Source organism: Parasteatoda tepidariorum, chromosome 3 (genome assembly GCF_043381705.1).
Source record: "Parasteatoda tepidariorum isolate YZ-2023 chromosome 3, CAS_Ptep_4.0, whole genome shotgun sequence".
Lineage (NCBI taxonomy): Eukaryota > Metazoa > Arthropoda > Arachnida > Araneae > Theridiidae > Parasteatoda > Parasteatoda tepidariorum.
In genome coordinates this window covers 41,296,750-41,321,213 of record NC_092206.1, presented here as the reverse complement: position 1 = coordinate 41,321,213, position 24,464 = coordinate 41,296,750, and the positions used below count along the sequence as shown (strand labels likewise).

The 24,464-nt window shown below is 28.8% G+C and overlaps 1 protein-coding gene across 4 annotated transcripts in view; it reads right to left on the bottom strand.

Moving 5' to 3' along the window:
- Window positions 1-24,464, bottom strand: part of LOC107453431 (nephrin) — a 259,466-nt gene that overhangs the window by 79,375 nt on the left and 155,627 nt on the right. The gene's annotated exons all lie outside the window — the stretch shown is intronic.

Sequence of the window (24,464 nt, the reverse complement as noted above, 5' to 3'; positions counted from 1 at the left end):
TATATATATATATATATATATATATATATATATATATATACATACGTTTGTAATTGCAAATTGCTTTTCAGAAGGTTAAAGAGCGGCCTTATTTTTAACTACAAGTTATAAATTTAAAAATAATAATATCTTTAATTTTACATTAATAACTTCAGATTTAATAATCGACTGTCAAGTTTTTTTATCCATCGTACTTCAGGAGGAATTTTCTGTACAGCTCCATACAAATTTCTAAGTCTTATAGCTTTCGAGCAGCAAAAGAAAAATGTAACGTTAAGTTGAAATAAAATACCTGCTGGGTCTTAGCAGCGTCACTTACTCTTATCGGTAAAGTTAGTTAAGTTATTAATTTTACACTTCTCACTAAGTCCTTCACGGATGTTAGTTTATACCAATGTTTGGTCCAGAAGTTTCCTTGTCTTCTAGGTCGGGATCAAAATTACACGGCCACTGAGTAGAACAGTGATAATCGTAAACTCAGAATTAGAACTGTTGTTCAACGCTGGTTACAAAATAAAACACAATTGTATTTCCACAAGATAACAACTAATATGTGTTTAAATTTGGAACACAAATGAACCACCACAAAAAGTCAGTTTTTGGCAGATATTAATACTTGACGGGTGTGTGCAGTAATAATCTAGATTACATTGATGCTTTTTATTACTAAGGTTTTACTTTTTTATTTACTGTTAACTTCTTTTTTAATAATGTGTGGAAGTTTTTGATGATCCATCATTTTAATATTGTGCCTAATATAAACTTTTCAAATTTGTAAAATTCAATCAGGCAGATAGCTATTAACAGTCTTTAAAGTTTATGTAAACATAAGCCTACTAGAGTCATTCATCCAGCATTACAGATCTTATTTTATCTCATCTTATTAAGTAATTTCCGGTAGTTAGTTTTTATATGCTGTTTAGTTTTGAAATATTAACCTATATAAAACATTAGTTTTAGTAGCACGTAGAAAATACATTCCTTTCGTATGAGGAATACAGAAAATAAGATAGATATTATACGGTATATAAATAATTTTTTAAATAACTCAAAATTATATAAATAACAAACTTTCATTAATTATTTTTTTTAAAGAAAGTATTCTCGTCATCTGAACAGCATTCATTATTACACACATTTATTTCCCTATTAATATCATCGTATCAAAACTTATCAAATCTCTTAATTCAAAAAAGTATATTATGACAACAATCCTAACGGCCAACTTTTATTCATCATTTGCAGAGCTCAATAGCTTTAAAGAAAATTACAATCGCAATCAAAAACAATTAATGAAAAAAACTGAAAAATAAAGCCTCTTCAAATATTATTTTCGGTGAGTGTTCCTTATTATTTTTTTTTTTTGAAAGTATGAAGAAAGGAAAGAAAAGACTTGAAATTTGAATACAAGTATTGATGAAAGACTATTCACTGGAATTTGTTAATAATTAATTGGATTGCTCTGATGAGCAGTATTTAATTAAATACACAAATTGGCTTCATTCAATATAATGATCGCTCTTAAGATCATATACATTTAATGAGAAAATTATGATGATTAGAAAACAAGTTTTATTCCTTGGGTAATATGTTTGATGATGCTTGAAGTATATTGCATCTTGAGTGAAATAGATAGTAACTTTATAAATAGATAGCTACATTATAAATTTGAGATATCAAAATTACAAACTTCATATTAGGTGACATTAGTACTTCAAATTATTTGATGATTTTCGTCAATACGATATAACTCTTAATGCGATATAACTCTTCTTCTCTGACTTTAAATTAAAACTATAATTTGACCTTAATTATTGTAATAGGATAGTAATGTCATAATTTACTGCTAATTTATATAATTGAAAGTATGTTTATGCATATTTGTATGTTTAGGTTGCTTTTTATAAAAAAAGGTGGTTGTATTTTGGATCAGAATGTAGCATTAATTATTAATTGCTTTAAAAACATAACATTAGGAAAGTTTTCTTTTATATTTTTGGTGATTTATATCCATTTGAAGCAAACGTATTACATTTTGTAAAATTTTAGCAGTAAATTAGTCATTTAACGTAAAAGAACTAACATGTAGAAACGTGAGAAAATAACTAACATAAACAAGAAACCATAACCATAAACAAGAAATTTGATCTTTTAGTAGTCCGAATGTTGTTCTATCTCTCTTGAAAAATACCATTGCGCAATGTAATCGTCTTCAGATAGATAATAGTTTCGATATGATATTCTAATACTCAGTTTGGTAAAAAAAGAAAAAATTAAAAGGACTCGTAGAATAAAACAAACTATAATTATTCGTCTACAGTGCACGAAAAAATAAACGGACCACTTTCAATAACTGTCAAAATAATGATAGGATCTTCTTGTTCTAGGACAAAATTTTAATGATTTCGGGAAAGGTCATATATATGGTCTCTATGTATATATATGGTCTATAATAAAGGTCATACATATGGTCATATATGTTAAAACAGATGTTACACAAACCCAATTTTCTCTAATGAGTATACTTCCTTTGATTGCTTTGTTTTTACATGTGTCATAGTATTCAAGAACTTTTTATTTTGATCCTTTTTCTGTATCTTGAGTATATAATATCATATGTGCACAGTATTACTGCTTGCGGTTTTTACGAAATATACATCATACATTTAATCCAACCCTAAATTTTAAGACGAATATGAATTTTTTGGAGGAAAACTTATTGAGATTAACACAGTTATATATTAAATCGTTATTAACAGCAGGGAACGGCTTACACATATGGCATAACATAATAGAAATTCGGAAAAAAAATACTACTAAACTTACTTCCCATCTGACATTCTTAACATGTTAGATAATATTATATATATCTTAAATAATATTTATTTATATTTCCTTTATTCTATTCTTTTCATTAATGCACTATATATTATTCAAAACAGTAGGTTAAATATTAAACACCGCAATTATCAGTTGTTGACGTATGCCTATTTAGGTAGAGCGGGTACAATTGTTCTTGTTTTATAGTGGCGCCATCTATGGCCAAGAATTCGACTTCTGCCACACCATACGTCAAACCCGTTTATAAGACGGATCCATTCATACATCTATTCATTCCTCCACAGATCGTAATTTTCACCTGAATCAGAGAACGATCGATCTCCAATCCAGTACCCCCAGAGGTATTGATTTGTTATGGGAACAAGAAGGACTTTTGTGACTTGACAGATTTAACGCGCATCAGTCACTTTACTACACGGGGAGTCTTCGGCTGGTGGAGTTCGAACCCACGAACTCTCGGATATGGGCCCAGAGCCCTACCGTCCAGGCTATCCCGTCCGCACTTATCAGTAAAAACATGAGAACACACACACGGAGGATGAATGAAAGAAGCATAGTAATGGAGAATTCTTATATTCTTGCGTTAGTATGCGCAGAGGTAATGTACAAATGCTAATGCAAAAGATCTCTCACATGTCTTTTACTTACAGACTGCCTCTTCAGTGTGTGGCCAGTGATTTTTCATGTGTTACAGTGAAATACCTTTATCTGTCACTTTCTATTAATTTTTGAAATTTTCCTCCCTCATTACTAAAATTAATTTTTTCAAAAAACTATCCGAAAAAATTACTAATAAGACAGTAATTATTTTTATACAAATCCTTTAATTTAAGTGTAAGAAGGATACGTGTATAAGAAGGAATTACAATTTCCTCTTATACACGATGAATTCAGTACAACTGTTGGTTTTACATTTGCCATATTTAAACAATTGAAACTTGTTCTCTGCTTCACAATCAAAGCAAGTTCGCAGAAGGAAACATTCTGCCAGAGATGTACGTTCCACTGAGATTAAACTACTATTGCGGGAATTCAAAGTTAATCCCGGAAATGGTATTTTAGTTAAATTCCCTGGCAACGATAGGATTCAATGGGGGGAAGCCATCTATTAACTGAAGTGATGCGGGACTTAGTTTGAGGACACTTTAAGACGTGATAGCCACTAAAAGCTCCCCTGGTAAAGAGTTTAACTCACCCCTTATACTCTAAAATAGCAGATAAAATTAAATGTTATCCGACTATATATCGGTTGGGGATCACTGAGATTTACAGACCATGATCAGAATATCAAAGTAATACTATTATGTCTATCTATATCTAGATCCACACAAAGACACACACACATACATATATATATATATAAANATATATATACTAGATATACTAGTTAATATATATATATATACTACAAGAATATGAAAATATTATCTTAATTTTTTTTGCAATCGCTCAATGTAAAAAAATACTTATAATTCTCATATCTTTCGAAGTTTTAACGAATTTTTATTTTCAAATTTTAAAACAGAGATTTTCTAATTAATTTTTAAATGCTTCAAAAAAATTGTATTCACATATTTTTAAAAATTATAGCAAAAGAAAACGTAAGACAAAAAAATTAGGTTATGTAGAAATTAGGTTTGATAAAAATGTCCATGTCTCTATAAATATTTAAGCAAGATTTATACAGTAATTGGACCATGCAGTAATTGGAAATATCTACTATTGTAAAAGATACAAGTAACAAGCTTATTGCTTGATTTTCTGGTATAAAGTGCTCAAAAACACTTGTTTTCTTGCGTAATTTACTGTCGGTAGCTTGAAATCTTTATGCTAAGTATGAAAATCGCATGATCGTATATCTGTAAGAATATTCACATGAACTGAACAATTCTTAAGTGTGAAATTATTTTCAATGTATTGAGTCATTTTAGTAATTTAAAAAAAATGTCGAAAGCTAAAAGTGTCCCATCAACTATTATAGAATAGTTTGTGTAAGCTAAAGACAATCTAAAAAGGATAAAAGAAGTAAAATACGATAACTTCAAAATGCAAAGCGATACAACAGCTAAATGATTTGTACAGACATTAAAGATTATTGGAAAAAAACGTTCATTTAAATCGCAACAGAAATATTGCAAGAACAAAACAAAGAGAAAAAGTTTAGTAGTCATCATTTTGTATTTCTTTAACGCAATTAATACTCCTTATTCACTAGCTTATTCTTTCTTATTGAAATATCCATAAGTTTATAAAACGAAGCCAATAACAGCTTCCATTTTTTTAAACACACAATTTGAACTATATTCAAAATATAAAATTCACTAACGATGTATTTAAGTAACTAATAGTGTATTCGAACTACGCTTAACTACTAGTAAAATTTAATTTTTTTTCCTCCTATATCCTGTTATCAAAGGTTCACTACTAACTATTATATTTTATAACAGCAAGAAAGTTAAGCTACTTGACTTAATTATTTCTCTAAAGTCTCTTGACATTTAACTCTTCACCTTATTATTTTTTTTTAAAAAATGAACATTTAGAACTAGAAAAAGGAAGTAGACACGAAAGAAAATATTTTCACCCGAAATTTTTCATTCAAAAATTAGTTCTTTAAATTATTTTTCATCTTTCCTCCCCTCAAAAAGAAATAAAATAAAGAAAAATAAAAGAGGTATTTTTAGAAAAACTTCTTAAATAACTATTACACTAAAACACATTTTCATAAGGTCTTAAGTTTCATAATTAAATTTTTCATCCTAAACTTATCTTACAGCTCGAATGTTTTTTTTTTTAAGTTTGAAAACATTTTTTTCAGTCAAATCTTCAAGTTATAAAAACACATTTCACTCTGTAACTAAATTAAGTTATCTTACGCATCGTTTTTTTAAATGCCTTTATTAATAAGAACTTAATTAACATTAATACACTATATAAATTAATAATGTATGGAGTAAATTACAACACTAACTTCAATTCTACCTTTTCTTCCTCACCCTGTGAATCAAATAAATTACTATTTCGTAAGATTTTTTTTACCTAAAATGTTTTTTCTTTTCTGAATAACCAGTGACTCAAAAGTTACTACCAATTGAAATTGTTTTAAAAATAAAACAGAAAAAATATAGTGTTGCGTAGTTTACTGACCTTTGCTTAGAAAACCCGATAGTTTATTCTCCAGAGCTGTCATATGTAGCAGTCCAGCTCCTCCATGTTGGCGAGAAAAACTACTAAATAATTTTTTCTGTTGCATAGAGCAGTGTTTCCCAAAGTGTGGTACGCGTACCCCCAGGGGTACGGGAACAGTTTAGAGGGGGTACTGGTTCTTATCTTGCAACAAACGAAAATTTCAGAAAATTTTATTTAAAAACAAAGCTAGCATGAAAATTTACGATTACGTATTTTTCTATTGGCTATTTTTTTGCAGAATTAACAGTTGATAATGAGTGGTCTCAACAGTCAGTTGTGATTTTTAACTTTTTTACGATTCTGTTATAGTAAAAAATACTTTCATATTTTAATTAGTGGAACACAGCGTTACGAAAAATTTAGAAAGGGTACGCAAAAGTCATAAGTTTGGGAAACACTGGCATAGAGGATAATTCCATTTGAAATACCTGCGTTAGCCTCCGACAATTTTGTCCTTAGACTTGCTTATGCCATCCTTAGACTGTTGAAGACATTATAAAACACAGTTTTTACAGTTTTTTGTATTAGTTAATAGTGCTCTTTTTTGATGATTATTACAACTGATTTTGGAATTTGTAGAGAATAAATTTTCGTGCTTCCACTACAGATCACAGCAAACCATTAACTTCTTTTCAGTAACCACTTTCTCTGAAGTTTCCATACTCGAGTTATGAATGCGCGAAGCGTAAGTTTACCCCTATTCATAAAAATACTAAAATTTTATGGAAATATATCGCTCATGGGCTGCAATAGTGGCACAACTAAAAAAACACGCGTTTTGGACTAGGAACAGGTGTAAATGTGAAAATACCCATTTTTTCAGCAGCAATACTAGCACAACTCATAATTCAACTTGAAGGTAATCTACGTTTAAGCAAACTGAAGCATTTGTTATGCATTTTTCTCAGCAATGAAAATTTTAAGCCCACGTATCTCAAAACTTGATATTTTGAGTTGTGCCGCTATTGCAGCCCATGAGTGATAAGTTGTTGTCTTTTTTTTAACTGTAATGGAATTTCTCCAATATAATTTTAAAGGCTATGATTACAGCTTTCACAAATGCATCATTCCTGACGTTCCAACATTCAAGCAACCCATCATAGGCAGAAATGCTAGTTACAAGAAAAATTCAGAAATATGTAAAAGTTTCTAACCAGCCTGTTAATGTGCCCATTTTCATGCCTGCAAACACACATTAGATAAACATTGACATGTTGACTTCTTAATTTTCACCATAATAATATCGGTGAATCTTCATCAAGACTTAAATATTTAATACAGCTTTTTGCCTGCTTCTCTTTCATGAAACCGTTTGCACTATCATCCTGAAATACTTTGTGAGAGACCCAGACAATTTTAGAACCCGATTCCGGAATCTTTCAAAAATTTCACTTAGATCGTTCGGGAGAGATGTTCGAATTTTCCAATGGTTCTTCAAAACGCGTCAATGAAAAATCTGAAACTGCTATAAATTATGTTTTTGAAATATTTAAAAAATTACATCTGGGATAATTCATATCTCACAGCATCTATAAAAAGTATGCGCATTTTAGATATTCAGTAATTTCTTTTCGTTAAATCAAACAAATTGAATGATCAACGTGAACGTGGTGTTCTATGTCACCCGATTGGGACTTTATCATTGTGATATATATTTTGGGACTTAAGTTATCTGAATTCAAGTTTTAATTTTGCCTAAAGCTATATGATTTGAAAAGATGTTTACATTAAACTAATAATTTAAAATCAAATGTATTTGATGTGAAAAATTAAGTTAACTGCTTTGAGAATTTATAAAGTTAATAGAGCAAATTATTGGAAAGTTGGAAAAACTAAACTGGAACTAGTAATAATTCCCTTCGAAGAAGCGTAAAATATCACCATGTATGCTCTATCGCTATGTATGCTCTATCGCTATGTATGCTCTAAATGAAATAAAAAGAAAAATAGTCTATGCACTAAAATACAAAGTTAATGAAGTAAAGATAAATATTCATTTTAGCGTACTATTTGAAGGGATGAATTACTAAAAACGTGATTTGCGTGATCTTATAAAGTAAAGCCACCAGCAATGACAATACGTGGTATTAAGTAAGGAGAAAAAATAGAATTATTTCAGCTTTATTAATTGTGCTTTTATTGTCTTTCGGTTTTGTGCATGAATTCGTAGTGCTGTTAAGTATTGCTTTAATTTTTTCTTCCCGTACGGAGAACAGTTACACAATTAAGGCAATATAAAATATTTCGTAATCATTATCATATGGCTCAGCTTCCACCTTCCGAAGAACGTATACTCGATTCCCATTGAATTTGTGTCTAGTCATCGCAGATAAAATTTTGGTAGATTATCCGTATTAGCTGTAAATATTCAAAAAACAATTTTTACAATTAACAGTTTTAACTGCGAATATTCACCAAACAATTTTTAACCATATTCACAGATAAAATTATTTAATTAACAGTTATGTAACTTTATAGTAATAATTTGAATATTTTGTTTGCATATTGTAAAATCACAAATGAATAAATTATCCAGGAAAAATGGTTATTTAATTTCTTATCTAAGAAATTTCAAACTGTGCATAGCTGAGTATATGTTATTTTGGGGTATTTGAAAAAAAATACAATAAAGTATTTTTATGATTATGAATAAACATGACGACAATGAATTCCTCAAGCAATACTACGGGAAGATTTATTTAACGGTTACTTATTATAAAAAGCTATCTTAAAAATTTTAATGAAAAATTTTATACTCAGTGAACATGATTAACATACATATTGCAAAAGCAGATCTTTATTTGCATTGTCTAAAAGCATATTCGGTATGAAATCAATAAATCTATATTCTATCTCACAAAGAGATGAATTTAATTAATTTCGAAGTTATTGGAATGAATCTCCTTGCGCATGAATTTCTTAGTTTGCTGAAATATTATTTGATAACATAAAGCTTAAAGTATTCTTAAGAGCAGAAATTTCAGTAGTGTCAGTAATTTCATACTACATTTTTTTTTGGTGTACTTGAAACTAAATTTGATACATTTTTAAATAATTGAATAACTTCATAACGCTAGGGCTCAAATAATGAAGTGTAATTAGATATATAATAATAGTTAAGTTACAATACATAAATACTGTCTATGTATGAAAAGCATTTTTTTTTCAAATCCATGACCATTCAATTACATAAAACCAATGGATTAGATGATAAATATAAAGAAATATAAAATAGTCAGTGGATACTTAAGCATTAAATTTTCTCTATAATATTTTAATACAGTTTTAGGATGTTTCAGATTGCTATCGTTGACTAATTTCGGATTTAAAAATATATGATTGATTATATTTAATATTAACCTAAAATGTATTGAGAAATGAAATTTATTTTTTGATTGCAGTTTATGGTTTTCTTAAATTTTCGTTGATTCAGTGAAAATATTTGTGCCTCCTATTTTCTAGAACTAGATCAATAAAATTTACTGCTTCTCAAGTAACAGGGTACGTTGAAAAACTTTTTTTTACCCTCAATAGTAGACAAAAATTGTGCTTTATATTGCTTTAGTTGCTTAGCTGTGCTTTAGATTTGATTCTGGTATTAGGCACTTCTTGGTATTACGGTATTTGGTGCAATTTTTATCAACACCAATCATACTAATGTAGATAAAATCTGCATCCTTGGTACCTATTAAAGTGAAATTAATACTGTGTAGTTTTAATATAGATAACGGTGGAAATATGTATTTTACGGGCGTTTGAAATGAATAAGCACTAGAAAAATCATTTAATTTTGGTAAATTTCGACCATCATGAATTGAAATTGAGCAAAAACATGATTCTTAAAGATACAGAATACTGTCAGTTAATCAATATTTTGATGGAATGGACAACTAAAAACATGTTTTGTTCTATCTAGTAATGTAAAATCGTAGAAAAAAGCAAAATATGATAATTATCAAAAAATTTCATTAGAATCGGTTCGTTATGTGTATCGGCATATGTCTTTCAGTTTTAAGCAAAATTTCGTAGTATCGTTCAGTGATTACTTTACCCCCTATACTGAAAACGACCTTTAAGCTAGAATTAAAATAATTCGAATCGTTATTATAACTATTGCCTGTAGCCGATCAAAAATTAAAACATATTTATGAATAAAAATTGTTCATAGGTTAAATGTTCTCCGATAACTCTTGTGTAAATAGTTTAATATAATATTTGTGTCAATAGGAAGGTAAAGGCTTTTGATCCAGTTTAGTGGCCATGGTAGTGTGCTAAACTAATCTTGGTGACCTTCAAACCACACACGTACAGTGCCAGCTGTATGGCACGTCAAATCGTCCTGCTGGTGAATTCCAACATCCTGAGAATAACAATATGTATTTTGGGTTGGGCATGGTCCTTACGAGGACAAGTGCGTACTTGTGCTGATATCGTCCCCTCCACAGTGATGAGTGCACCCGGAGAATACCACAAAAATATGCCCCAGACCAATATGATCCCCTTACTAGTTTGGACCATTCCGGCAATTGTTTGTGGATGTTTGCACTCAGACATTTCAGGCCGTATACGTCAACATCCATCTGTCAGATAGAGCATAAAACGTGATTACGTTATCGGAAAAAAAGTCACCTGTATTCAATGGATATTCAGTTGCCAATAAACACATCTCATCCAGTCATCATACGTGCATTAAGCAAACATGAGATGTGGGGCCCATACGCAATGTTCTTTGATGAAATACGTTTGATTGTCCCTTAGCTCACCTGGGTGGTCAGTTACTCAGCTGTTGCACATCTATTCACCTGAACGCATATCTTAACCTATTCTCCCGAGCACAGTTTGTTAAATTTTAAGAGATTAATTATTTTTCAGTAGCTTACTAGCTATATACAATTTGTACAATCTATTTACAATTAGTACTAAAACAGATGAATAATTTTATTCTATTGAATGAAGGTCTTAATGATACAAAATTTGGAAACAGTTATTCTTCGCCACACCTAAGTATCATGATGCACTTTATAGCTCATTACGCAGTGTTCGAAAAAATAAAGCAAGAAAGAATTAGGCCTCTGTTGGGTTGTGACATCATGAAACATATTTTTAATTCTTATGACTCTTCAAATAATAATGGTCAATATAAATGAGAAAGAACTTTTCGTGTTTTGTTTTGGAGGGGGAATTCCTAAGAGAGTATCCATTACGAGCAATATGTCTTCTTTTAATATTTTACTGAATAAATAAATATAGAAATTTAAATATTAGAAAGTAATAAACAATAAAAAATTAAATAAAAGATATTTTAAAAACAAATTTTAAAAAGAAGGACGACATGCTTCAAACTCTGATATGACTGGGGGGGTAATTATGACTTTGTTAAACTGAATTTATACCCAAGATGCCAATAATATGCATCAATTAATGATTTCGTGTATTCTTGATAACAGACTTATGCATGGTGTTCCATAAGTCTAAATTTGTCCAATATAGCCAAGGTTGTGCTGAGATGAACGCGCTGACAAGGAATGTGGTAAGTACCTCTGTGATTTTCACAACTAATAGGATATTTTAAAGACTTAAATTTACTTTGTTAACGAGCTTTAAAATGATTTTAAAATTGAAACGGGAAGAGGGTATTTGAAATTTTATAACAAATGGGATTGGAAAAAACGGCAACGTTCTTAAAAAGAATTAGAGGTGTAAGAGGGGTCCTTGGTTAAGAGAGTTAAGCAAGGAATGAATCAACTACAGATTCGTTAAATTCATTGTTGGAAACAGTCGAGCAAAGGAAGTTAAGTTCGGAGTTTAAAGAAGAAGATTTAGTATGATGTGCAGAAATTTTCTAACAATTAGGGTGTTAATTAGGGTATAGTCTGATTAATTAGGGTATAGTCTGACAATTAGGGGATTGTTAAAAGATACTCTTGAAAATCAGTATCACAGTCTACTAAGACAAACGAATTGTTAGCATATATTTTCCACAGTTAGAATTTGAATAATTTACAAAAATTTTCTTCAAAACTATACATACTATGTCACAAAAAATGGGAGAAAGGGGCTGCCTATGGCTAAATCATCCATTATCCATTTGTTTATAGAAATTGCCATTTAATTGAAAAGCAGTTTGCTGAATACAGAAATCGACAAAAGATGTAATATCTTCCAGCAATTCTAGCACTAGAAATGGGGACATTACTGAAAAGGGAAACATCAATAGAAGGTATAGTTTTGTTGGAGGGAGGGAGGATGTGATAGTCGGAAACAAGATCATGAGGAGTTTTAGAGAGTCTAATTCTACATAGTTTTCTAAAACCAATCTTGCTATTAATCAACTTCGAAGAACTTTGATATAAGCTATGAACACTCAACCATTTTCTGTAAAATAGAAATAAGAAAATAAATTTATATGTGCTAGAATTCTAAGTAAGAAATTAAAAAAATAGTTAAGAGTTTCAATCGTAGCTAATTATATTATATCATTAAAATTACTTTAGCTTTCTACAATAAAATTGATAATGTGCAATTTTCAAACTTAATAATTAGTCCAAATTTCACAAAATGCCGATTAAATTTACAACAATCACTATTTGGTCTTATAATTATTTAAGTATACATAGGACTTTTTGTTCGAAATTTTTAAGTTAAATTACTAACAATGTCATTAAAGATGGTTTACATAGATTAATATCAATAATCAAATTCCAGGTTTTATTAAATAAAAAAAGTGTATTTTTTAATTAACTAAATACCTAATGAAAAACAATTTTTTAATCCAAAAGATAGAATACCAAAAGGATTTAATTTTTGTCACTCTAAATATCATTTTTTTAGATTTAGAGATGATTTTGTTATGCTTCAAAATTATCAAATTCTGTTAAATAATATTTCCCCAAGAAATTACTATTCTTCATAATCATGTTCATACTAATTTTGTTTATTTTTTTTGAACTAGGGTATTAAAGAAGAAAAATTCATCTGCATTGCTGGCATATACGATAAAATGAATGACTTTACGTTTAATGTAAATATACTAACTACATTGAATTTAAATGTTTCAAGAAATTTTATTTCGATACCATTTTAATCAAATAAATGGAATCATAAGAGTCAGTAATAATATTTATTTCCTCAAAAATCAACTAGGCAGACTTTTACAGAAAATAATTAAATTAACGGTAATTTCAAAAATATCCTTAAACTCTAAACAAAATCATGGAGTTAATTATATATTAATTTAATAAAAGAAAATATTTTAGATATCCAGATATCTAGATTATTACTTTTGGTGAAAAAGTGGAAATCTGTGGCAAAAATTACAGTTAGATTCGTACTTTTTTGTAAAGATTTTGAAAATTTATGACTAACCAATAATCTCCTCTAATATTCAATCAAATAACAAATATGACAACTTAGTTTTTGAAATATTTTAAATAATTTTAGCATCGATAGTCTTTAACTTAGAATCGGGTCAGTTGCGTAACGTCTGTTATAAATTAAAATTATTTTAACAAGGTAATTGTATATACATGATATCTTTCTATCTTCTCACTTTATATGTTCCTTTTAGTGTTTTATTTTGAATTTTTCCCTAATTTTTGTTACGTACTTAATGAAATTATTTTAATGAATATTTCATTTTTTGATGCTTCACACACTATTGCATTGATATATTATGTTTTGGCTACTTTTATACACAACATAATAAAGCACTATTTTTACGAATATAATTGTGTGAGTTGATGGCCATACTATACCTTTTCATTGTTATTCTTTATAATTTGAATTTGTAATTTTTTACAAGATTAAAACATTCAAATTTCAAAATGTTTATGTACCGTTGAATATCGCTCGACCGTGATAAAGCAGAGGCTTATTTTTCACTGCAAGTGAAAAGAGGAACGAGCCTATCAATCTGATCACCGAGTTTTGCTGCTAAACGTTTTGGAAGTTGGAGTTATCAAGGTTACACGATGCTGTCACACTCTGTCGAAATTGAAACTCAATATGCAGAAGAAAAAAATAGACCTAGATTTCACATTCGATGTTCTGTTGTTAGATAACGCTGTGCAACGCCATATTGCAACTACCATATTGCAACAACAATACCAAAGCAAAGCCACATTGCAATTCTTAGTTGGAAGTACATTGTTAGTTCTGATCTTACTCCAAGGGACTTCCATTTACCTCTGGTTTTGAAAAAAGAATCTCGGCTATAGGCACTTTGGAAGGAAGAAGAATTTCGACTGGAAGTGCTTTGAAAACAATGAAGTCACACAAGGCGTTCAGCGCTTCTTCCGTATGAAGATCAACCTTCTTTGATGGGTTTTTGAAGCTGATAAAGCAGTATGACTAATGTATGAACTTTTTAAAAAATAAAGTTACATTTTATCTTTAATATCGGAATACATTTTTTGGCTTTCATGCACATCTGTCGATAGGGAACAATATTTTCGGACTCTCTCCTCGTGCAATTTTTATATATTAAATTCAAGGATTTCTTCTCATTTTAGAACCGTTGTTGAACAGCCAACCTAATTTTGATTTTAACGAATACTAATATTCAACTCCGTAGCCTTGTAATTTTGAATCCAACTCACTAGACAAGGGTACTTTTAAGTCAAGTATTGGGAAAAATTTGTCTTTGTGGAGGTTGATGGAACTCACCCTCATTTATTTTGCATGGTGTGGAAAACATGAAAACATTTCATGGTTAGCCAGACGGCAAGGGAATAATCCATGATCTATCTACCACTGAAGATATTTTACGTCAACACTGAGGTAGATGCGAGTAGGATGCAGAATTTGTATCGACCAGTCAGTGCTAGTATTTGAACTCGATTCACCTCATTGGCAGGAGAACGCTCTATCCCTGAGCCACCACAGCTCAAATTCAAGGATTGCTCAAATCTGATAAATAGCTCTAAGCACGTAGAAAAATACATAAAGAAAAAAAGGAATATCTGTTAAGGACATTGATTCACAATGAAAAAAATTACATGACTAATATATCTAAATTTTTGTTTGTTTCAAAAATACGGAAAAAAATAAGACAGCATCCAATAAGAGCTAATAAAAAACCATTGAGGCACACAAAAAGATAAATAAAAAATATATTAAGCGTAAAAAAAGAACAGTATTAAGCAATAATGATTCAAGAAACCCTTTTAAAATCAATTAACAGCAGCAAGTGTTATTATTAAATATAAGTACCATTGACAAATTTTAAGTTTTTCCCCTGGTTTGTGTCAACATCCATTGTAATAGATTGGATATTCAATCTGCACTTTATAAGAAGGTTACGTGGGTTTTACAAAAAAATCTGATGAAACTACCTACAGCAAAGGAAATAGATTATGTGCTGTGATTGATTACGCGATTAATTAAATCTCATTAAATTGAATTAATGACTTGCAAGAATATTATATAGTAACATGAAATTAAATAATAAAGCTGGAAATATCCTTAAATATTGTTCGATTGAAAATTTTAGCATCATCATTGGAGGAGAACTTCAAAAGAAGACTTGAAAATTTATCAAAGGCCTAAATCTATTCACCGATGAAATATTTTATCATCGTTCGGGTTCTTAAACTAAATGTTCTCTTTTGATAGCAATTAGCGGTAATTAGCACTTATGTGTTACTAAGCGAGAATTTTTCCCTTAAAATAAATTAATTAGAGTTTGAAGAACGTGGAGGGAAACTTTCCTCCTGATAAGACCGGCAGGCTCTTTTAAAAAAATTATTTCAAAGCGCCACATTCTTATTAACCGTATCCTCTTATAAAGCTAAATTCTAAAGCTTATTTACTCCTAATTTCTTATAACATGCCATATTTTACTTTAGACAAATTTTTTACCAAAAGATTCATTGATGTAACAAAAACTTTTTATAACATAATGTTGTTTTATGTATATNATATATATAAATATAATCGGCACACTCTCAGATTTTTTTTATTTCCTTTTTTTTTAAATTATTTTTAAATTTCTCAATTTTTTAAGAATTACGACGAAAACTGTTTTATAACATTAGAAGTGTTGAGATGTCATGTGTAATTTTTCCCAAATTTCATTAAAATTAAAAGCTTTCAGAGGTTTGAAGAATCGGCAATAAATTACCAGCGTATAAGAATGTATTTGCATACTTCTAGCCATGAAATATAGTAATAAGCCTGCAATTTGGATCAATTGACTTAGTTATTGTGTGTGCAACAACTGTATAAAATTTAGTAAGCGTGCCTTTAAAGCATTATTATCATTATAATTTTGAAACAATTTTCCAAATGATGTCATTCGTTGTCACACATACCATGTGCAAAAACTACTTCATTTAAAGTGCAAGTAATGTAGAGTTATTACCCCTACAATTATTTAATTCCTTTTCATTAGTAATAAATACATGTTAACTCAATTTTAGATGAATGTATCAATCGATTAACGAAGGTTGACATTGTTGGTCACCTCCTCCGCTGAATATCCTACACAAACCAAAGCATGTCGATGCATTTCACAACTCATTGGCTTCTCAGATTCCCAAACAAGACTCTTTTTGATTTTTGGCTGTGATGAACGAGTCTATAGTAATTTCATCACACAATGAGGACATCGAACCTAAAAATGACACTGTATGCCAAGAGCGTAAAATTTTCCGATAAACACAGAGAAAAAAATAAGTTCAAAACTAGCAAAATATTATAAAATCTACTCGTGATTCCGGTTCTGTGCGAACACTAAAAAACACGGTAAAGCAGGATCGTAATGATTTAGGTAAGATTAACACGAAAATATAATTTCATAATATGCTATAAAAATTGGTAAATTTGGTAATTTTATTTTGATACCTTAGAATATGAAATAAAAACTGTTACATTACCATTTTACAACTGTTATATTACCATTTAACTGTTACATTACAACTTTATTATGTTACATTATCATTTGTGATTAGTATTTTTTAATAAATGTGTGGAAAAAAGAACTGTAATTCTAAAAACCAGAAATTCTTGTAAACCGTTACCACACCAAGGAAAAGGAAATCAAATGAATGATTTAAATACCATATATTTTGATTTTACGAAAAAGAAGAACATTTCTTTGAACTAGAAATGTCATTATTATACAATGTGGAATACAATTAAAAGGATTGTTTTTCTCTATGTTGTTTATTGTATTAAATGGGTCAATATACAATTAACTGTTTTCAAGTAGTAGCAAATAGTTAGAAACCCTAACCAATTTTTGTAAGCGATTGATACTTTTTTCCAATTCTTATTTTGTTTTATTTCCAAGTTTCAAGATACCATAGAGTGGTATTTAGGAAATTATTGTTTCGCTAGATAAAACTACACTATTTTATTCTTACATAAAAGTTTGTCAAATACTTTTTGATTTACAATATTGGCATAAGTGACATAAGTTCAAAAATTAATATATCGCTAATTAAACAAAGATATATAACTACAATACGTTATCGAGTTATATTATTTTTTTCAGTTATTTTTTTCTATATAAAATCCCCGTTATTTTAGTACGCCGTTATCAGATTTCTTTTTTAAATTTTTTGCTGCATAAATCAAGATATAGATTACTCAGAGACATCAAGTGTAATTATATAGACATTCATTAAGAACTATAAATTTACACGATACAAGAGTTGCAAAAACAAAAAAATCCAAAATTATTATTCGCCCTATAATTTACGGTAACTGGCAGTTTTTAACGGTTTAAAGTGATAAGGCATTAACTAAATTTAAAGAGAAATATATTTTCTTTTCTTCTGATTACATCCTCAGAAACTTTCTTATATATATTGTTAAAAAAATAAGAAAATAAGAATTTTTATTTATTCAAGAATCTATCTCTTATTCAAAGTCCCACTTGAAAATAATGGACACATGAGATTATTAAATTTTGTAGAATCTTTTTAAGCTATCTAAAAAACAAGTAAATAACCGCCATTTTTTTAAAAAAGTTATTTTATTTAAATAAAAATAAGCAACTACTTATTCCCTAAGGGACTATGTTGCCAACCTATTCTACAGTTTATATACGCCATTTACTGGTAGCATTATTAAAATTTTTTCGATAGATGAAATCTTATTCATTTTACTATGCCGTTACTTGATTTCAATGAAATTCTTCCTCATGGATTTAATACAAACTGTTAAAAGAAAATGTGAAGGTTTATTACTCACATTCCTTCAAAAAAAGAAAAAAAAAGCAACGAGTAACTAAATTGAAATTAGGAAAAATACAAGTTACAAAACTTATAAGTAACAAAAGTCACAAGTTACGAAAGTCACGAATCACATAAGTTAATAAATAAGCTTAATATTAATTAGATTGCGACTGAAACAAAATGCTTGATTGAACTAAGCAATATCATACGCTTTAAAGCGACAAGGCTTTGCCTCAACATAAAGTGAAGTTAGATTTTATTTTCATTGCATCGTCAGTGACTTTCCCTCTGTGTAATAAGAATTCAACCTTCCACTCACTGAATGACCTTTCGCTCCAAAAATACTACGCCTTTTGAGGGATAGAGAATAGACTAGAAATTCCCTGGAGACTGAAATGATATTGGCATTTTGGAATCGGGCATCATACCGGTGATGCGATTCACTGAATGAAATACATTTCTCCAGGTAAGCTAAATGCAGAATCGGATGAAAGTTGAATAAAATTATAGTCAACAAAGAACTATTTGCGAAAAGATCTGGCGAGAAAGCGAGTGACAATCACACAAAGCCTAGATATTTTCAAAGAGTTATGTTTTCTTTTGCTAAAAGCTCTACAGTATTATTAAATATAAACTTTAAAAATGTGTATAGGACTATGATTCTTTCAAGATTTTTATGCCATATTTTGTAGCAAAGCGAAATAGTTTTTTATAAATGTGTAATATTCAAGTAAAATTCAAGAATAACATATGCCTGACAAACTTCTGTTTTAATTGAAGTTTCACTTATCTTTTTCTCGCATCATTACTTAAAAAAGCACTCTTTTCCAGAATCTTCTATAACTAAGAAAATAATTAAGCGTTATACTTTATGGTTGTTTTACGAAGGCTCCGTCGTAATATGAAAGGATCCTTCTTTGCGAATAATACGCTATTTTTATAATTGCTGTAAGTTTGCAACTGTTACTCATGATAGTTAGGTAAAGTTTAGTCTATTTAAAGCCAGCGCTGTCTACGCTTATTTTGAAAATAGCGCGAAACGTCAGTATGAAGAAAAGCCACAGTTTTATGAAAATAAAAAGTGTTTATGGACTAATGTTTTAATATTTAGAAACTTACTCTAATGCTGCCTTACCTAGGCTCATAAAATTTTGCAAAAACAGAGAATAAGGCAGTGATTTTGATAATTTTCGTTTAGGTGGGAAAGTGCCGAAATATTGGTTATTTTTTTAAAAAAAATTCAATAATTTTTAAAATATTTACGTCATTTGCCTGCTCTAATATTAAGATAATTCGTCACTGCAAGATTATATATCTAGTTTGAAATCATCACATTGCTTCAAATGCGAGACACTTAAACTGGGACTTTTTTATTTTCGCTGGCAAAAGAATTTCGGAAAACGGTGTTAAAAGTAGGAAAAGAAACTGGAAAATATTTTCGTTAAATCATAGGTAAACTTAGGTGTTTTTTTTATGCGTATATCAGTAATTTCTTGTGTATTATTTTTTTCTTTTGTCATTCTAGCAAACAATAAAACTAATAAAATTATAATTAATAAAATTAACGTCGTGATAGAAATTTATTTATTTTCAAATATTTTACACGAAATAATAAGTCTAAAATTTAAATTAGTTATGACTAAAAATGTACATAAAATGGATATATTACGATATTTCTGTTGTTTTAATATGTTTTATTTTCAATGCAAGATAAAGGAAAATAAAAAAGTTTGGCAAAACTTATAAAAATCTTAGCTCATATAAAAAGAAGTATAGATAAATTTTATCACAAAATGTTTCTGTCGCTAAATGTAATATAATGGTATTGATTGAAACAGAAAATTTATCTAAGCAGACTAATTTAATTAGATAACATATTTTACACAGTTAAAAATTTAAACTAATTATTATGTATTTTACTTCATTTTACCATATTAATTCTTATTTTAGCATTTATTATTACAGATTCTTACGTTAAATATTCTTATATTGATAGATTTTACACAATAAATTTAGCGCAGTATTTGAAAAAATAAAAAAATTAAAGTTTTGTATAGTTTTATTTTGGATTTCTTTAAACAGACATAAATACTGATAGCAAGAACAAAAAAACTAGCTATGTTCACTTATGAGTTTAAATCATCTATCAATTTTTTTTACAGTGATTTGGACAAATTGCTCGTAATTTTAAACACTTTACATCATTTTTAAAATACTGGTTACTCCAAGTATAGGCGTTGTTGAAGAATGGTTGCAATTTCCAAAAATTATCAATTTCTTTCAAGGGATAACTTAAATAGCCAACAATAAATTAGAACGAATTAACATTTATTACGTTATAAAAGTTAAGTAAATAGGACGAACACATGGCGTTTAATTTTATATTTTAATTCAGCTTGAAAAATTATAAAATAATTAGCTGTTTTTCCAACATTTAGTTACTATAAAAAGCATAAATGTAACTGACATATATGTATAACGTAATTTCAAAAGATTTCTTACATTATTTTCAAATTTATTAAATCTGAATATTTTCTTCTCTATAAGATGATAAAAGTATCGAAAATTTCGAAAATGGGTATTGTTAGAAATATAATTTTGCTATCTTCATCTTTGATCTCGTTATCTATCAATTTTTCTATATATATGGCACAACAAAGACAAAAAGGATAAAAAGGAAAAAGGAGAAGAACTAAGAAAACTAATAAGTTTTATTTCTTGCTCATAAACGGTAAGTATACAGAACTCCTAAAATAAGTTTTTGAAAAAAAAAAGAAAACATGGAAATAAAAATTAATGAAAAGAGAGGAAGATAAATTATTAAAGTGAAATATTTTTATAAAATATTAAAATATATATAAATATATATATAAATATNTAGTTGTAATTTTTTTTAATAATAATTAAAAAGAATGACTTTTTATAGTGTATACTTATTTTTATTTGAAATCTACTATCATCAGAATAGTTTTTTTTAAATTTAAATTTTGTTTTCATTGTGCACAAATGTATTTTTTATTAATTAAAATTCATTTCATATTGTTATGTGTGATGTTTGTAAAGAAAATACAGATACTTAGCTAAACTATTATCTTAGTATGTAATATATGTTTAAAATAACTTGTGGTTTTGTATATATAAATATATATATATATACATAAATATATATAGATATATATATATAAATATATATAGATATATATACACAGAGAGAGAGAGTACAAGTTATTTGTGATATCTAACTCAGTTATTTTTGAAAATTTTTTTAAGTCAAAGCAAGCACTAGTAAAATAGTTGTCAAAATAGCCAATTTCTTTCCAGTTTATCTAAACCGTTGTGGATATCCTCTAAAAATATGTCACAGCCGTAACAATTAATTTCACATCTCAATTCCGTTTGAATAATTATGGAATAAAAAGACACTTTTCTGCTCTTTTGCCAACATTTAATTTCAAGCCTGAACCATAATATGCAATACATAAGGCTATTCCAGATCATCTCTCACTCTCAACCCAAAATTAATAAAGCTAAACACTTTCTATCCCAGTGGAGAATAAAACTAACTTAAACTTGGAAAATGGGCAGTGTTGGAAACCAATGACTAATGATGCAGTCCGTAAGCCAGCGAGAGAGGCGAACACACCTTCCGTCTAAAACCATGATATGAGGGCATAGAACGAACAGTTACGGGGCAGCCCCAATGCATTACAGAGCTTCCTTGTTTACTCCGTAAACGACGTTTGGGGAAGGGCAACATAGAGATGAAATTCGAGCTGCGGGATTAAAGCGATAGACCAAGCGAAATTTACGCTCCCCACTGTTTGTCACGGAAACTGACTAATGAGTATTGTATAATCTCTAAGGCCAACAACGAAATTACTGCTAGGTTTCTCACTTTCCCAAAAGTCAATTTCATTACCCAAAATTCCTTTCTGCTAAATACATTCATTGCTTTAGTTGAGACATTTGGCAAAATGATAATGAGGGGGATGTCTTTGATCTGGTAGGGTTGGAACAAAAGTTTGGGAGAATCTTACCTACATTACATTAGTACATTTGATTAAGCCGTGTGGAATTTTATTCGCTGAGTTTATTTAAAAATTTAATTAAATTAGTCAGAAAGAAAGCTTACGAGTACAAAAGCTTTTTAATTAATAGAGGTTGCTTCGATCGATGTATGATTTTCACTATGCATATTTGATATCAATGTACATTGGTTTCTCGTTAAATTGAATAAGAAACTTTAAAAAAATGGATTGAAATTGAAAAATAAATAATACTATTAATTTTAAAATGTATTCAATGAAAGTGTTTAAAAAATGTATTTTAATATTTTTTATGGTGAGCTTTGATACGTTGCTAGCTGAGAAAAAAGCAGTAAAATGAAAAATTTTAATATTTGCCATTGAACATTACGAGATAATTCTGTTGATAGTATTGAATACAAACATAATTTTTTTTAAAAAAATTTTGGGTATTAAACTTTGCCCATTAAACTCATAATTATTACTTGATTAAAAACCTTCCTTCTCTTCAAAAATATACAAATCGTAATGATAGTTTACATGTTTCAGTTGATCCAAAACGGGTGCTTAGTTTCAAGGCTTGACTTGATTTAGAAAACACAAAAGTGATTCAAAACATAATACCTAATGTTGCAAAAAAAAGGGGGCAAATAAAAGTGAGAAAAAAAAACTCGAAAAAACTTTGTAGCTGATAGAGAAGAAAAAATAAAAACAGAACAAGAAAAATACCATTGGCTGATAGGGGCAAATCAGGCATTTCCTCACACTTCCATTCTATTCACATTCACGACTAGCAAGTCTTGAAAATGGGTGCTCATTTTCAGCGCTTGAACCATGTGGATTGTTATTTCCAATTTGCATAATTTTGAAGCATATAAAGTTTTTTAATCAATTAATAGCGCTGTGAGCTAGTTATTTAATCTGTTTTAAGGAATGTCTATTGGACTAAAATATTAATAGAAATATTTCTTCAAAAGGAAAAATTTAATATTAAACATTATGTTAAGTTAGCTTTTCTCTAATTGCATATGTATAAAGTTACATTGAATCAATTAACAACTGACGTAGTATGGCGCTTTATTAATTTAGGTCAATATCTTCAATGTTTATTTAAGTTTTAAATATTTGCATGCATTTATTTTTCCTTAACATTTGCTAGACACGTTTTCCTTAAACATTCTGATTTTTTTTTCTGAACATTATTATACGGCATATAAAGATTTCACCTAATATGCTAAAAGTGATTTGTAAACAATTAAGAAATACGCTGCTTACCAGAGAAATTGAAGTAAAGAAATAGATATCTATAATATGCTCAAAATATTTTTAATAGTAGGATATATTAGTTATGCTATTTGCATAAGTTTAAATAATATTTTTTCTTCTGCTATATCTTAATTCTAAACGTTTCGTCTTCAAAAAGTCATTTTTCAATGGGAGGTTTTTGTATTCTTATAAAACTTAAAAATACGCATACTTGTATGGTCTGATAATACTTTTAAGCAAATTGTTTTAACTAATTTGCTTTAAAGCCTCAGTGTTAAATCATTTAAAGCATAAACACATTTACAGTGCACAATCATTGGATTTATGAAATGAAATGCAAAAGAAGTACTTTATTTGCATTTCTTAGATGTCCTATTTTTTAATATCACGTTTTCGTTCTCGGAATGAGATTTTTGCTTTGAAAAAACTGTTTTTTATTACTGCAATTTCGCTTTAAGCACTTTTTTCCTCAAAGGAAGGGAGAACGATTAAATTACGTCTCTTTCTTTCAAATTTTCTTTTAATAATATTCTTCTGCCGAGTTTCAGTTCGAAGCTCTTTTTACAGTTCTATACAATATGTTATTTAAAGTCCGAAGTTAGAACAGTAATTCTCTCAAAAGAAATTCTTGGATCAGAATCAAAAGAAAGATGGAATATGAGGCCCAAGGGAAGTGAAAGAACCGCTATTCAGTTAGAGTCCACTGGTCATTACAGTAGTTAGGATTATTTTTTATTACGGAAGTCATAACTCTTTTTCTATTATTCTGTAAAGATGTTTCAATGCTTAGTTAGAGGTTATAATTGCCCATTTATGGCTTCCGTTACACAAAAGCTGTGAAAGATTTTTGATATTTAATGTCTCTAAAAAGAATCAAACACACATAAGAAGTCAAAACTTTAAAGCATTTAAGAACTTGACCGATTTTATTTGTATTAGATTCTAAATTTTTCTTTTATATATA